This window comes from Halichoerus grypus, chromosome 7, assembly GCF_964656455.1.
Source record: "Halichoerus grypus chromosome 7, mHalGry1.hap1.1, whole genome shotgun sequence".
Classification (NCBI taxonomy): Eukaryota; Metazoa; Chordata; class Mammalia; order Carnivora; family Phocidae; genus Halichoerus; species Halichoerus grypus.
Genome location: NC_135718.1, coordinates 54,955,615 through 54,971,048, shown reverse-complemented (window position 1 = coordinate 54,971,048; position 15,434 = coordinate 54,955,615). Strand labels below are relative to the sequence as shown.

At 52.8% G+C, this 15,434-nt stretch overlaps 1 protein-coding gene across 5 annotated transcripts in view; it reads right to left on the bottom strand.

Annotated features, from left to right (window-relative positions):
• LRRC20 (leucine rich repeat containing 20) overlaps window positions 1–15,434 on the bottom strand; it is a 107,961-nt gene that overhangs the window by 28,561 nt on the left and 63,966 nt on the right. The window lies entirely within an intron of this gene.

Below are 15,434 nucleotides of genomic sequence, written 5' to 3'. Positions count from 1 at the left end.
CAATGGGGCCATGAAAGCTGATAGGAGGGTGGTCCCTGGGGGGCTCAATGGCCTGACAGAGCACTCTGTCCCCAGCAGTCTGCTCCCACTGTAGGGGTCCCGAGGAAGCAGCCCTGACTGGCAGGAGCCTCCCCTGCCTGCTATCTCTGCTGCTCAGGGCTGGTGGAGACAGACCATCTAGTCTGGGAAAGTGGGGTGCAGAAGGCTCTGCCCAGTGCCCTGGACGCAAACCCCGAGGGTCATGGCCAGTCTAGCAAGCACTCAGCATCTTTCCCCCCACTCAGGGTAGCAAGTTTGACATCATTCTTGAGGCTGGCTTAGGGGCCACGACATCCTTGAACAGAGATACCCAGAATGACCAGAGGGGCTTTCTTGCCTGCACCTCAAACAGGCTCACAGGGTGATGGGCACTTGCTGCTTACATCCAGGTTTGGGGGAATCGTGCTGAGGATGGACAGTGGGTGCGTATGTGGTCCAGCTCCAAAGTCTCGTAGATAGAGCCCAGGCCAGAGAGGCAGTCCTCCACCACTGGGGGTAACCAGGTACTGCTGGGCCAGGGAGAGAGGGCAGGAGCCAAAGGAAGAGCCAATGGGAAACTAGGCAGAGCTGGCCGTGTGAGGTGTGAGAACCCCAGGCAAGCACGTGGGCAATGTTGGCAGGGCCCAGCGAAGAGGACGGCGATGCTCTGGGAAAGGTCCAAGAAAGGTGTTAGAACAAGTCGGAGTTGAGCTCCGAGGAAAAAGGTTGAAGCCATGTTACCAAACTAAGACCCAAGGCCAGACCAGAAGCCCCTTGAGGGCCAGGACCAGTGAGGTTCATCCTCGTATCCTGGGTGCCCAGCACAAGGCCTGAGACAGAGGGTGCTCCAGAATGACTTGACAAATAAGGAACAAGGGTGGCATAGGCTGACTTGATCACAAACATCCCAAATTCTTCCCACTGCTCCCAGCCTGGCACGGGGCTAACCCCGAATCATGGTGCGTGTGAATGTGAGCAATCCATCTGTAATTTGATAGGAATGAGTGCTGCCCTTTCCAGAATGGGGTCCAACCAAATGGAGTCAAAATAGAAAGTCACGAGGGTCAAAAGAGCTTAGGAAGAAGAGCCTGCTGTTCAGAGTGGTTCTTGAGCAAACCTTCCTGGAGGCAGGAATGCCTTGTTGGGCTTGTACTTTTTAATTAACCATGCTGGGTGACAGAGCAGTCTTGGCCTTCTGATAACCTAGGCCCTCAACATGTAGGGACTTGACATTATGTAAAGCTTTGAAGAGTTAAGTCTTTCATGGGTCTGTCAGGCTCTGAGCCTCTCCAATCTCAGAGCCATCATTTTCTGCACTCTGCTTATTAAGTCCTTCGCCCACCCTTTTGGAGGCAGCCCATGGGGTTTTTGGAGCTAGACAGATCCAGTATCAGATTTTAGCTGCCCCACTCCCAAGCTGTGTGATGTTGGGTAAATCACCAAACCTCTCTGAGTCGTTTCTTTCATCTCTAAAAGAAAAGAGATGAGGGGCGCCTGGGTGGCTCAGTGGGTTAAGCGGCTGCCTTCGGCTTGGGTTGTGATCCCCGGGTCCTGGGATCGAGCCCCACGTCCGGCTCCCGGCTCAGTGGAGAGCCTGCTTCTCCCTCTCTCTCTGCCAGCTGCTCTGCCTACTTGTGCTTTCTCTCTCTGTGTCAAATAAATAAATAAAATCTCTAAAAAAAAAATAAAAAAGAAAAGAAAAGAGATAAAACCTCTGAGGTGCTAGGAAAATTGAAGGAGCTGATACGTGTACAGCGCCTGGCATATAGTAGGTGCTCAATACACATTTAACTCTGTCCTTGCCAAAGGTGTAGGAAAGAGAAAGGACATAAATCATTTTACGGTCCAGAAAACCCAGACCATAGAAGCATGGTGGCCCGCTGCCCAGGGTGACCGGGAACTGGAGAGAGCAGGCGTTTGATGAGGGGCAGCTCTTTGCATCTACTGTTCCGTAGTTCAGGCCAGGCTCAAGAAACGTGTGTTGAGCATTCCGAGCAGAGCAGGGAGGGTTCCTGTCCTGCTCCTCCCCAAGCCTGAAGAGAAGGGGTGGTGATTCTGCAAAAGCCTCTGGATGATATTCATTCTAAGAGCATGTGAGGGAAGGAGATATGCAGAGCCCTTGAGTCATAGCGGGGGCGAGATAGAGACGTAGAGAAAAGCTACTGAACAGCAGGAAAGAGACTTGGCAGGACACACTGAGCATTTATTAAAACGACATCAGTTAGATGAAAAGCTTTCCCGCTCCCTGGCTCTGGAGAGGCCCCTGGCTGATCCCGGCACGGCTCCTCAGCAGAGTGCGGCTGGCTCGCATTGCTCTTCCGTCCTGAGCATGTGCCAACCAAGCTTTCTGCTTCCAGTGGAAGTGTCTTCAGCCTTCCTGGGACTCTGCTCCCCCTCGGCTCTACCCAGCCCTGGCCCCATCTTGGTGTCTGGATGCCTCCCCCTTCCCTGAGGAAAGGGGGCGGTCTTCCATTTCCCCCTTCCCTTATCTGTGAATCTCAAGGAACACGGGGAGCATCTGTACATAGACCCTGTCTGTGCCATCATGATGCTCAAGACAAGTCACGGTCCAGCCCTCAATCGTCACTGAAGGCAGCAGGTAGCCTAGCACTGGGAGGTGCTGATACCTGTCACAGAAACCAAATGCTATCCCAACTGTAACTACAACATTTTGTTGTTTCAGCCAGAGGTCTGGGATTATTTGTTCCTGATGTGAAGCTGGCCCATCCTGACTGATACGGTTTGCTCAACTTCAGATGCATTTTCTGCTTACAAAAGCGGTGTGTGCTCATGGTAAAAATATAGACATCACAAAAACATGGAGCAGAGGAAAATGAAAATCCCATGTATTTCCACCCCTAGAGAGTACCGGAGTTGTTTGCTATTCATTCTTCCATATTTTTTTTTATGTATATACTAACGGATGGATGGATAGATGTTTTTTTTTTAAAAAACAAAAAAACAAAAAAAACAAAAAAATGCAGGGGCACCTGGGGCTCTTGGTTTTGACTCTGATTCAGGTCGTGATCTCCTGGGAGATGGAGCCTCATGTCAGCAGGGAGTCTGCCTCTCCTCTCCCTCTGCCCTCCCCCCACCCGAAATCAATCAATCAATCTTTTTAAAAAATGCAATGATAGACTATACACTCGTTTGAGATTGGCCTTTTTCACTCAACAGAGCTTAGGCAGCTTTCCAAGTCATTGCTTAGTGCATCCTCTGGAGATCTCAGCACTAAAGATTAAGAAACTTGTGGAAACACAATCAGCCTGGCCCCAGCCTCCTGCTCCCCAGGGAAGGCTGCTCTCTCAAGTCTGGCCTTCCTTTAGCGGCAGGATCTGAGGAAAGGCTCAGCTTGAAGAGGAGAGGCTGGATCTGCCTAAAAGGTAGCCTCTCTCACAGCTCAGAAGCTTTTCTGAAAAGCACGAGGCAATGAGGGAGTGAGGGAGTCGAGGGAGGAAGATCCAGCTGGGCTGGGCAGGCAGATCTTGCACCCTTGGCGGTCCGGTCCTTAATGGCATTAAGCTCATCAAAGGGGCTGCATTGAAGCTGGGATGGAAGGAGAGGCTTTCCATTGCTGAGCTTCCAAGGGGGCCCGGAGGTGGTCTGGTGAGGCAGTGTCAGCCCCCTTGGGTGAATCGGGCCCTGCTGCCTTGGCTAAGTGTTGAGGTGCTAGGCTGGAGTGGGGGAGGGATTCTAGGAAAGAGCTCTCGTGCTGGACACCAAAAGTTCAGCTCACGGGGTCTGGGGCTGATAAAATCTAACAGCTAACAGCTCTTGAGCACTGCTATATTCTAGGTGCTTGTTCTCGGGGTTTCCCTGCAATCAGCATGTTCATTTTCTCATAACCTATGAGCCCCAGTTTGCAGAGAGAGAAAATAATGTGTCCAAGGTCAAACCTCAACCTCTCCCCCAGATATCTGACTTTCCTCCCCCAACTCCCAAACCGGGCTTTGAACCCCAAGAGAAGTGGGCCGCTCGGGTACCACTCTTTTTCCAGCACTGCTTCCCTAACCCTGCAGTCCCTGTTCTCAGAGTAGAGACTCAGCAATTCTCTGCTTCTGACCTGGTTCTAGCCCACCTCCTCCTGTGTCCGTGGGCGCCCCCTTCGTCTGGCCAATACAGCAGGGCAGAGAGGACACCCCGACAGAGGGCTGGGAGTGGCAGACGTGCTGCCCGATACAGAGGATTTGTTAAGCACCCCCAGACGCTCAGCCCGGCACTTGAACATGAAATGGATACTCTTTGAAAAGTAAAAGCACTCAATCAATGGAATTCTTTCTGTTAGGGAAGTATAGACCCATGAGACTTAATTCTTGGATTTTGGAGCCTTTGCTGGAAACAAAATTGAAAGCAAACATTAAAGCAGGAACTGAAAGGGAAAATAAAAGAGAAGGTGGGTGCAGGCAGGATGCGTGACTTACGGGAAAGTCACTGAGATACAGGGACACCAGAATAGCCCACATTCCCTCACTCGACCCCCACTCACTGGGCGCCTGCCATGGGGTTTGCTGCTGCGTGATTGTGGGGAGGGCGCGGGGAACACCAGCGTCTCCCCTCAACAAGCTTACACACACGGGGTTGGGGTGTGTGGGGGAAGACAAATAAATAAGTAAGATTATTTCAGACGGCTAGGAAGGCACTTAAGATCAGAGTGAAGAGTGAGAAGGAAAGAGCCCAGGGGAAAGCTATCAGGAAATCACAGGTACAAGGCCCCAAAGTAGGGAAGATTTGACACATCCGAGGAACAGAGAAGGGGGCAGTGTGCCGGGAGAGGGGATAGAAAGAAGAGCCGTGGTGGAGGTGGGGCCGGAACCAGGTTAGGCAGGGCCTCAGAGACCTTGCGAAGATAGTGAGTTTACTCTCCGTGAGATAGGAAGCCAGCGGAAGCATTTCAAGAATAAGTGTGCACGTTGTGTGTTGATTTTGTATCCCTGGGAACTTGCTGAACTCGCTGATGGGTTCTAGGAGCGTTTGGTTTTTGTTGTTTTTTTTGTAGATTCCTTGGAGTTTTCTATGCAGACAATCATATTGTGTGTAAATAGTGGCAGGTTTTTTTTAAAAGATTTTATTTATTTGAGAGAGAGCACAAGCAAGGGGAAAGGGGCAGAGGGAGAGGGAGAAGCAGGCTTCTCGCTGAGCAGGGAGCCCGATGTGGGGCTCGATCCCAGGACCCTAGGATCATGACCTGAGCTGCAGGCTGACACTTAACCGACTGAGCCACCCAGGCGCCCCAAACTGGGGCAGTTTTATTTCCTCATTTCCAATATATATGCCTTTCTTTCTTTTTCTTGTCTTGCTGCAGTAGTTAAAACTTTCAGGATGAGGGCAGACATCCTTGCCTTGTTCTCAAATTTACAGAGAAAATATTTCATCATCAAGTCTGATGTTAGCTATAGGATTTTTATAGATGTTCTTTAGCAATTTAAGGCACTTTCCCTGTATTCCTAGTTGGTCAAATGCTTTATCTTTGTCAGCAGATAGGATCATATGATTCTTTCTCTTTAGCCTTTGATATGATAGAAAACACTGATTTTTCAAACGCTTTTCAAATGACACATCTGGAAAAACTAATAAATCCCACTTGCACATCTGGAATAATTACTAAGTCCCACTTGGTCATGGCATTTAATTCTTTTTATACTTTGCTGTATTTGATCACTAATGTTTTGCTGAAAATTTTTGTGTCTTAGTTCATGAGAGACACTGGCCGATAATTTTCTTTTTGTACCATCTTTATCTAAATTTGAAATCCAAGCATTACTGGCTCCGTAGCATGGGCTGGAAAGTACGCCCTTCTCTCCTCTTTTCTGGAAGAGACTATGTAAAATTGATGCTAATTCTTGTTTAAACATTTGCTAGAATTCTCCAGTGAAATCATCTGGACCTAGAGAATGTATTTATTTTTTTTCCTTTTTTTTTTAAAATTTAAATTCAATTAGCCAACACATTAGTTTCAGATGTAGTGTCCAGTAATTCATCAGTTGCGTATCACACCCAGTTGGGCCTAGGGAATTTACGTTGAGTTTATGAATGCCACGTTGTTCACGATGGACTTGGTAAGTTTTGAACGGGAACCAAACCATGGAGCAACAGCTCCCAGGCCCTTGTCACAAGGGGAGGGCAAAGAACACAGGTTTCTTGGGATGGAATCCACCACACCTGTCGAAGCCCTAGTCCTGTCTAAGTCTGGGACGTTATGTCGCCCTACCCTGGATGCCTAAGGTTTTCTCTGATGTGTCCACGCCAGAGGAAGAACAGAATTGTGGCGAGAGCCCCGCCACCTGATGGGCTGGTGTGTTGAGCTTCCAGAAACCCACAGCTGCAGCGACAGCTGGCCCTGCTTCTCACCCCGGGGGCCACGGCACACTTCTACGAGGTGGCTTCGCAACAACGCCGCGGCCTGGCCAGCCTCTCGTGGACACAGAGGGCTGTGTTAGCAGGGGCTGCACGTGTTCCTCTCTGCTCTCTCTTCCACCAGTGTTCAGAGTCCAGCAACCTGGGCTCCCAGGATGGAGGGGGGCTCTGGGAGGAGACCCTAATTCCATCCGTCTCCCAAGATTGTCTGTGGCCTGAGTACAGCCCGTCATGACATTCCCTTATTTATCATCCCTGCTGAAGTGTGGTTCCCGGTGTCTGCTTAATGGACCTCTCCTTCCCCAAGTTCTTCTTATGACTTCCGCATCATCCTCATCTTGGACAACCGCCAGGTCTGACTCAGAGGCCTTGGGTTGACCCCAGGGCAGAGAGGAAGCCTGCTGATTCCATGAAAGGGCAGATGAGGCTGGCCTGCTGTAATTAGGTAGCCAGGCATCGAGGGAATGTGCTAGCTCCAAAAATATCTGCCCGCTGAGGACCAATCAGCACCTTGGCCGTGACCCTGCGTCAATGAGCAATCATGCTGCTGCCTGCAAGGGCCCCCCTGGGGTGAGGCAGCAGCTGTCCTTCCATTGGCCCATGCTTGGCACATGGACAGCTGCTGTCCACGGCTGACAGAGGGGCCAAGAGATAAGAGTCAAGTTTCCAAAAGCCACATCTGCATGGACGGACACAAGGAAGGGGAAAGAAAACTCTTCTAACCAGGTCTGGAATTCACTAAAGCCAAGTGCTAACCATCTGCCTCGGGAAAAGAATAAGGTGACTCTCGTTGTACCAACATGGGCCACTTGCTAAAATAAAAGCTAAGTGAAAAAGACAAGTTGCAAAACGGTGGACACACTCTACAAAGGAGCTCCACAAAGGGGCTCTGGCCATGGACCCGCAGTCCCGACCCCTTCTTCCTTGCTGTGAGGCCTTGGGCAAGTTACTGGTCCTCTCCCTGCCTCAGGTTCCTCATCTGAATCAAAGTGATGATAACACTACTGACCTGGCAGGGTTGTAAAGATTTAAATGATCTCGTACTTGCACAGTGCTTCTCCCAGTGTCTGCCTGTGGCTATAATACACTGTAAATGTGACCAACATTAAATACATTTATGCTCATACTGGCAATAGATTATCTCTAGAACTGGTAAGTAGTTGCCTGTGGGTGGAGGAAATGGATATCTGGGGACAGGAGTAAGAGGGAGACTTATTCACCCCTATTTCCCTCTCTAATCCTTGGGATACTGTACTGTGTGCATCCGTTGCCCATTCAAAACAATTAACAGGAACCTCAAATGAAGCCTTAGAGTCTTATAACAACTAGAGAAATGTATGGGAAGTGGGTACAAAGGGCAGAGGGGGGATGGACACTTCTAAATCTCAGAGCCAGGAGCAAAGGAGAGCTTGGAACATGGGAAAGAAGGGGAACCGCAAAGCCCCATGTCACACGGGGGGCGAGGATTGTTCCCTTGGGCCCTGCAGGACTGAGGCATCCGAGCCTATGCCAAGTTGCAAACAACATCCCAGGGCCCCAGGTGTGCACGTGAGTCCTGGGTCTGCTGGTTTCCAGGGGCTGGCGACATGCAGGATGGACATGTTCTCCTGCTTGTGTGGCAGGAACACTTCTCCAGGCTGCCTCTGAGTCCCCTCCAAAGGGAACTGATTTATTCCTGTCACTTTCCAGAAAAAAGGACAAAGTTTTGTTTATAAGGATTTATAAATGAAGTTAACAAAATAACAGCATATGAGATTTATATACTTCCTGCGGAGTATTATTATTATGTCCATTTTAGGATGAGAAAGTGAACGCTCAGAGTGGTTCAATCATTTGCCCGAGGTCACACAGCTGGGAAATGCCAGGGCCAGGTTTTCAGACCCAGTGGTAAACCAGTTCCTCCCAGTTCCTAGCACAGTGGCTGGCAAAGAGTGGCCACAGACAGCTGAGTGAATAAGGAATGACAGAAGGTGCCATCCATCAGAGGCCCGGCTAAGAAACTCCGAAAGCCATCCACAGATGGCCCAGCATTATCTCCCGTCCTTCAGGCCTTTTGGACTAGACTTTGCAGCAACTCCCATCAAGAGGTGGAACCTAGTTCCCACCTCTTGACCTTGGGCTGGCCCCGCGACCACTCTGACCCATGGAACGCAGCAGAAGTGGTGTTCCGGGACATCCAGCTGGGCACTACCCACTTCCTTGCTCTGGGAGTCCAGCCACTGTGCCGTGAGGAAGTCCAAGCAGATCCAAGCCCACAGGGAGCGAGGCCCTGGCGGCTGAGGGACCTCCCTCCCCAGACAGGTAACCTCAGTCTGCACGACATCAACCAGAACCGCCCAGCAGAGACCAGCTGACCCCCAGAGCTTGAGGGACTAGCACACTGTTGTTTGAAACCACTTAACCTTAGGGTGCTTTGACATGCAGTAAGAGAGCAAAGAAACAGCTCTTCTGTTGCCAAGGATCCTCCTGGAGCAAGGCACGCTTGCCTAGACGTTCTAAGGACAGCCGGCTGCATCCCTCCGGCACCCCAGCTCTGGGCTGCCCTGGAGAAGAAAAGCAGGTCTGTGGTTCTGCTCCACGGGGACAGTTCAACCTCCTGCTGGGGGTCTGAGCTCCACCTGCGTTTAGCTTGTGCGCCACAGGAGGGCTCAAACGTTGGGGGTTGCTGAGGGAAAGACGGTAGCAGAGAGCGGAGCATGGTGTTTCTTTGGAGAAGGCTTCCCCTTTGTGGCACAGTCCGGGCTCCACAGTGAGGTTGAGTGGGAGAACAGGAAAAGCAAGCACAGTGGGGATACTGAGGCAGGAGCCCCCTGCCACTCTGCTGTAATAAATGACTACAAACTAGATGACATAAAACAACACACACTTCTCATCTTACAGTTCTGGAGCTCAGAAGACCACGATCGGTCTCAGAGGACTAAAAGATGGTGCGGAGCTATGTATGGTCTGGAGGCTCCAGGGGAGAATCCGTGCCTTGACCTTCCTGGCTTCTAGATGTTTGTGGCCATACTGCTCCAATCTCTGCTTCTACCATCACATCTCCTTCTCGGGGCCCTCCTGCCTCCTCGTGGACATCCACGCCCCTCCCACTTAACCCAGGATCTGTCTCCACGTCCAGGTCCTCAGCTGATTCACATCCACAAAGCCTCTTTTGCCACGTAAGGTAACATAGGCTGCATGAACTAGGACGTGGACACCTCTGGGGGGTCATTATTCCGCCAACCAGGTGGTGGGAAGTCGCTCATTCACCCGCTCAGTGCGTAGTTTTGAACACCTACCACTATGGGCCAGGTCCTGTGTTGGATGGTGCTGGGGCTGTAGCGACCCCCAGGGCTGTGCATGGATGAACTCAGTCAATCTTCACAGGAGCACTATGAGGTAGAGCCTTTACTGTTATTATTCCACAATACCAAGAGGGAAACCGAGGCACAGAGCCATTCAACAACCTACCCATGCTTACAGAGCTAATAAGTCACAAAGAGCATCAGTCAGGGCCTCAACCGGGAACAGATGGCACCCTCAAATTAGGATAATCATGGAGGCTTTATTTGCAAGGAGCTGTTTACAAAGGTATAGGGAGCTGTAGGGGAACCTCAAGGGATCACGCAGGAACCCTGGGTTCGGAGCAGGGAGCTGTCACCACCCACAGCAACCCTGGGATGACAGAGTCGTGTGGAGGCTGCCTCGAGGGAAGTGACATCGGAATGAGGAGGACCTCACAGGGAGGTGGCCAGGGGAATATATTCACTGAGCTTCTTCTCTCTCTTCCCCTGATCTCCTGTGGGGGAGGTCCCCATTGGCTGCATCCAACCACAGCCAGAGGGTGAGAGAGAGTAGGATCAGAGGGAAACAGAAGACAGCACACCCCAGAACTGGGTGTCTATGCTTTGAACATCGCGAACAGCCCAGCCTCTCATCTTGTGGGTCCTGGTTCAGCCTAATCACAAGGCAGGCTGCTCCTCACCCTGGTGAGTCCCAGGCTCAGGGTGACATCAGGGCTTGATGACCTCATAGGATAGATGGACAGCCTTAAAATGCTGGCCTTGATGATCCTATCTCTAGGATTCTATCCTAAGGATGCTAAAGCCCATGGTACTTGGGATTCCTTTAATTCTCTACTAAGGAGGGCTGACCCACTGCCCATAAGCATGCGCACAGGGGTTACAAACAGAGTACTGCGGCCCAGGGGGCTTCAACAACAGACATTTATTGCCCACAGCCCTGGAGAAGGGAGTCAGGAGGTTTGGTTTCTTGGCCTTTGCCCCCTTGAGCTCGGCCAGGTAATCCCAGGGGACAGACATCCTTGAGGACCAAAGGCAAAAACTGATGCAAAAGGCCACAATCTTATCACTACCTTGGGATCAGGTAGGAGTTCTTGATCGTCGGCAACTGTGAATGACTCAGGTGAGACAGAGCCTCCCGGACCCCGCTGTTCCAGTGGTGGGCTATGCAGAGGGAACAGAAGATGTGTGTCCAACAGAGTAGATCTGCCCCATCCCAGACTAAAACCGAGACGTCAGCATCCAACTGACCACTGCAAGGCTTCAGTGTCTGCCCTGCTTTCCAGCACTGTTCTGGACGCCCTCTTTTCTCCCCCTTTATCCACTCAGTGCCATCAGCTAGAGAAAAGTAGGCCAATGGGCCAGGGCAACACAGGAAGCGGAGGGAGACACCCCCACACTATCTCCCACTGCCTTCAGGTCACCTGCCCCGGCTCCCTCCTGACGGGCTCTCTGAGGACCGCTCACTCGTTCAGGCCAGTCGCTGACGCCACACCATATCCCCCTGCTCCGTAATGTTCAGTCTTGTACTGTTTTAGTCCATTTCCCAAACACACCTCCCATCTTCCCGAACGATGCTGTGGGAACTCCCCCTTTCTTTCTGTCCAGTGCCCCCTCCAAGCCATTTCCTCTGCAGGTTCCTGATTCCCCAGTGTTTTGGGCTGAATGGTGTCCCCCCACAATTCCTATGTTGAAGCCCTAGCCCCCCGTGCCTCACAGTGTGGCTGTGTTTGGAGGCGAGGTCTTTAAAGATGTGCTCATGTTCAAATGAGGCTTGTGTTCAAATTAGAGTGGCCCTAATCCCATCTGACTGGCGTCCCGAGAAGAAGGGAGGCGAGGACATGCAGAGAGACCCCAGGAACACTTGTGCACAGGAAGGCCACACGAAGACACAGCAAGAAAGTGGCCACCTGCAGGCCGAGGAGAGAGGCCTCCGAAGAAACCAAACCTCCTGACTCCCTTCTCCAGGGCTGTGGGCAATAAACGTCTGTTGGTGAAGCCCCCTGGGCCACAGTACTCCGATTGGGCAGTCCTAGCAAACTAATACACGCACTCGAAGCAGACTTGACTTCCACCTCGGCCTGCCCACCAGACTTCCTGTAAATGTCTGCTGTGTCCCCCTCGGGTGTTAAGGTGGCTGTCTGCTTTCACACCCACCTCCCCCCGACAGACTGGGGACTCCTCAAGGCCCGCATCTAGGTCTTTGCTGTCCCATCCACCCCAAATGGCTGGTGCCAGGGGGTTAACCGAGATGACACATGTCAAACCCTCCGCGAGAAGCTTCGAGGGCTAAGTGCCCCGCAAATTCGGACCCTCGGGTTATTACTTACCTGTCCGTGCCCACAGCACAACAGGTGCTCCCGAGGAACTGCTATACTGAGCTGAAAGGCAGGCTGTGAGCAACTGAACAGACACGCAGACAATGGCCAGGCCGCATATAAAAACAGCACTCGGACCCACACCCTGCAGCCCCCTTGCCCAGGGAGCCAACCCATCCGCTGTGGGAACCGGCCCAGGAGGCCAGTCTGCTCTCACTCACACTCGCAGGGACTCAGACGGCAGTCTCTATGGACGGTCCAGTTAGCCAAATATGACTCCCGTAACAATCGGTCCCAAATGGCCAGGACTTGATTACCAACGGACAGCTTCGGGTCAACTGGAGAAAGCCAAAACGCACCCTAACCAATTACACAGGATGCCCGCTGCAAGCTGGCCCACCTCCAGCTCCCCCCTCCCCCCCAGCGGGGCACAGCCTTCCCTTTTATCCCACTCCTCTGCCTGCCTTTGAGTCTCTGCCAGACCCGGGTGACAGCTGCCGGCTACCCCCCACCAACTAGAGCCGGTTCTGAATAAACAGCCTCTGCTTCTCAGCTGGGTGGCTTTTGTGGATCTCCACAGGTGTGCAGGCCCTGGACACGGTCATGAGAAGAGCTGACTGACTCATATTGGGAGGAAGTCGGGAGACAGGCACCCAGGAGAAGAGGGGACAGAAGAGCCGGAGTCAGACAATGAGACGCACTCCACAGGGCGTGCCTGCCCGTCGCACGGATTCCACTGGTGCCACGGGCTTTCTCGTGTTTTGCTTTCTTCTTCTATAACCCGGGTGAAGGGCATCCAGGGCATGGAATCATTTAAAAATGACCCAACTCTGAGGGGGCCATGAGCCCAGCAGAAGCCAGTCCCCAGGGCGCCCACCGGAGACAATGTGGCAGGTGGGGAGGAGGCAGACACAGCGTTCCCCCCAGCAGCAAGGCAGTCCTCCTCCTCCATCAAGAACCAAGCAGAGGAAGCTGGCAAGCCAGCAAAGCCTTATTCAAGCTTCCCTTTCACACATAAAAGGAGAGGGTTTTTCAACTTGGACGAGAAACCACAAATCCAGGCTGGGGCCCAGAGCCATGGCTCCAGGAGCCAGGTGCGGCTCTCGGCCCCAGCCCCTCCCTGCCCCGGTCCCCAGCCCACCACCGGCTCCTGCTGTCACCACCTCTGTGAGGTCCAATTACTGCGTACTGCACAGTTTTCCTTTTGTGATCCGGGGCGCCGTGGGGGAGTCAGGAGCCGCCAGCCACAGGGAGGGAGGGCCAACTGCATCCTTCAATGGACCTCTGACGGGGAGGGTATTATGACAAACACATTTCCGTAGCGAAGGCACAAATGCGTAGGGCTCCACATGCATTTCTCTGGCATGTGTCACCGTGCCCCCTGGAGAGGGCCTACTTATCCATCCACCAAGGCAGTGCCAGATGTCAAGTCCTTTGGAAGCCCTTGCTTCCCATACCCACCCGCTGCCCACGCCACTCGCAGGGAGCATGAAGTTTCCTTCCCGGCAGCCTCAGCATGCCCTCCACGCCAGCATCACAGGACTTGGTGCTGTGGACAAGTCCGTTCAGAGACCCTGGGCTGCTTGAGGGACGGACCTGGTCTACCAGTCTCTGTTCCCCAGCCTCCAGATAGACGTCTGGAATACGGCAGGTGCTCAAGGGAAAGCTGAATGAAGGAGAGCACAAATGAACGCTCGTGCTACCTGACTGCCCTTCCTGCAGCACCCACCATGCATTTTCGATCTTTCTACTCTCATCTGGGAAGCAAACATGTCAAGGGGACCCATGGGCTACCGCAGGTGGCCTGGAAAGGCAGCCCTGGCCCGCGTGGTGGACGTGGGTGTGTGGCTCCGAGATGTTTGACAAGCCTCCTCTCCCTGACCTTCCTTTTCCATCCACGAAAGGCCATGGCAGAGACAGCTCTGATAGATTACGGGAGATTCTTCCAGCTGATGGCTCATGGGCTAAATCGACCATGCAAGAGTTTCATCGGCTTCCAGATTATGTAAAAATTGATACAATCCCCATTAAACCCCTCTCCCTAGCTTCTACTGAATAAAACAGAACACTCCCGTGGTGTATCTGGCTGAAGCTGAGCAGGGCGCGTTTTAGTTTGCCGCAGTCCCCACCAGTCTCACGCCCAGATGCTCGTCACTCACATGCTAGTCTCTTAGGTATTCGCGTCTATAACCCGAGCCATGGCCTCAACCTCAGCACTTCAGCATGCCTGGAATAGGTTTTAAAAGACAATCACCAGGCCCATACTCAGACATTCTGACTCAACTGGTCTTGGGGTGGAGCTAAGGCAACTATGTTTGTAGAAAAGTGCCCCAGATGATTCTAATTTCTGCCAGGGCTGAGCGCTGTGGTCCATGGGCCCTGCTGGCTGTGAGGGCCCATCTCATCCGTGCAGAGAAGCAGCCACGAGAAAAGGACGGACGGGAAAAGTTAGCCTGGTTGAAAGTACCCACGGTGCCCCGGGGAGCCAAGGGCTGCCCTAGGGCCCCCCACCCCCCCGTGGTTTAGGCACCAATGCAGCGAGCCCTGTGAGCATCACTCAGAAATGACTCTGCAGACCAATCCTTCCTCCTTGGCCTGCGCGCTTGCGGCTAGCCGGTGGCCTTTCCAGGTCTGCCTGTAGCTTGCTTGTCCCTGGGCTGCGTTTGCCAATTCATGCCTCCCTCTCCACTCGGGGCTCTGCCCGATGCCCTCACCTCCCCTAGGATGTCAAAAATCGACCGTGTGAGCTATGTCTGCACACGTCCCTCCTGCTGCATCAGCATTTTACTCGTTTCTCTAAACAGGCCCTGAGACCCGTTTCATGCCCCTAGCAGATAGAATTCCAGAAGGCACGACTCACTTCTCCTATGCCCCCTGTGCCCTCCCCAATTCTCCCACCCATGGCTCACTGAGCGGCAGGGACTCTCTTGGAAGGGTAGAGGGGCTGCCCTATGGAGAGGGGAGCGGGCACTGTGGTGGCCACTGCATCTAGCTCGCCCAGCTGGAGAAGCCATTTCAAGAGAATCCACAGTGCCCACCTGCCTGTCACCTGCCTGTCACCTGCCCGTCGCCCTGCCAAGCACCTTTGTCCACTTGCTGTGTGTGCTCAGGACAGCAAACTCCAACCTCCCCAGTGCCTGTCACTCCTGACCCAAGCAAGCAGCGTGGGAAACCAGGGCCAGGGTGGCGGGGTAGGAAGGGGGCTTGTTCACGCCTACTGAGAAATAACTCCTTGTGGGCCTCAGGACCCCACAAAGTCCACCAGTCTGTTCTGAACAAGACAATCACCCCTGAACCCACACCCTTGACCATCAGTCGATCTGATTCACAACGAGCTAGAAGGAGGAGCAATAAGTAGAGACCTCCAGGCCGTAGAAAGGACACAGGTCCAGCCTTGGAGCCTCCCTCGGGAATGATTTCCCAAGTATAGCTGACCCGACCCTGGCCCCAGTGGACACTGTCC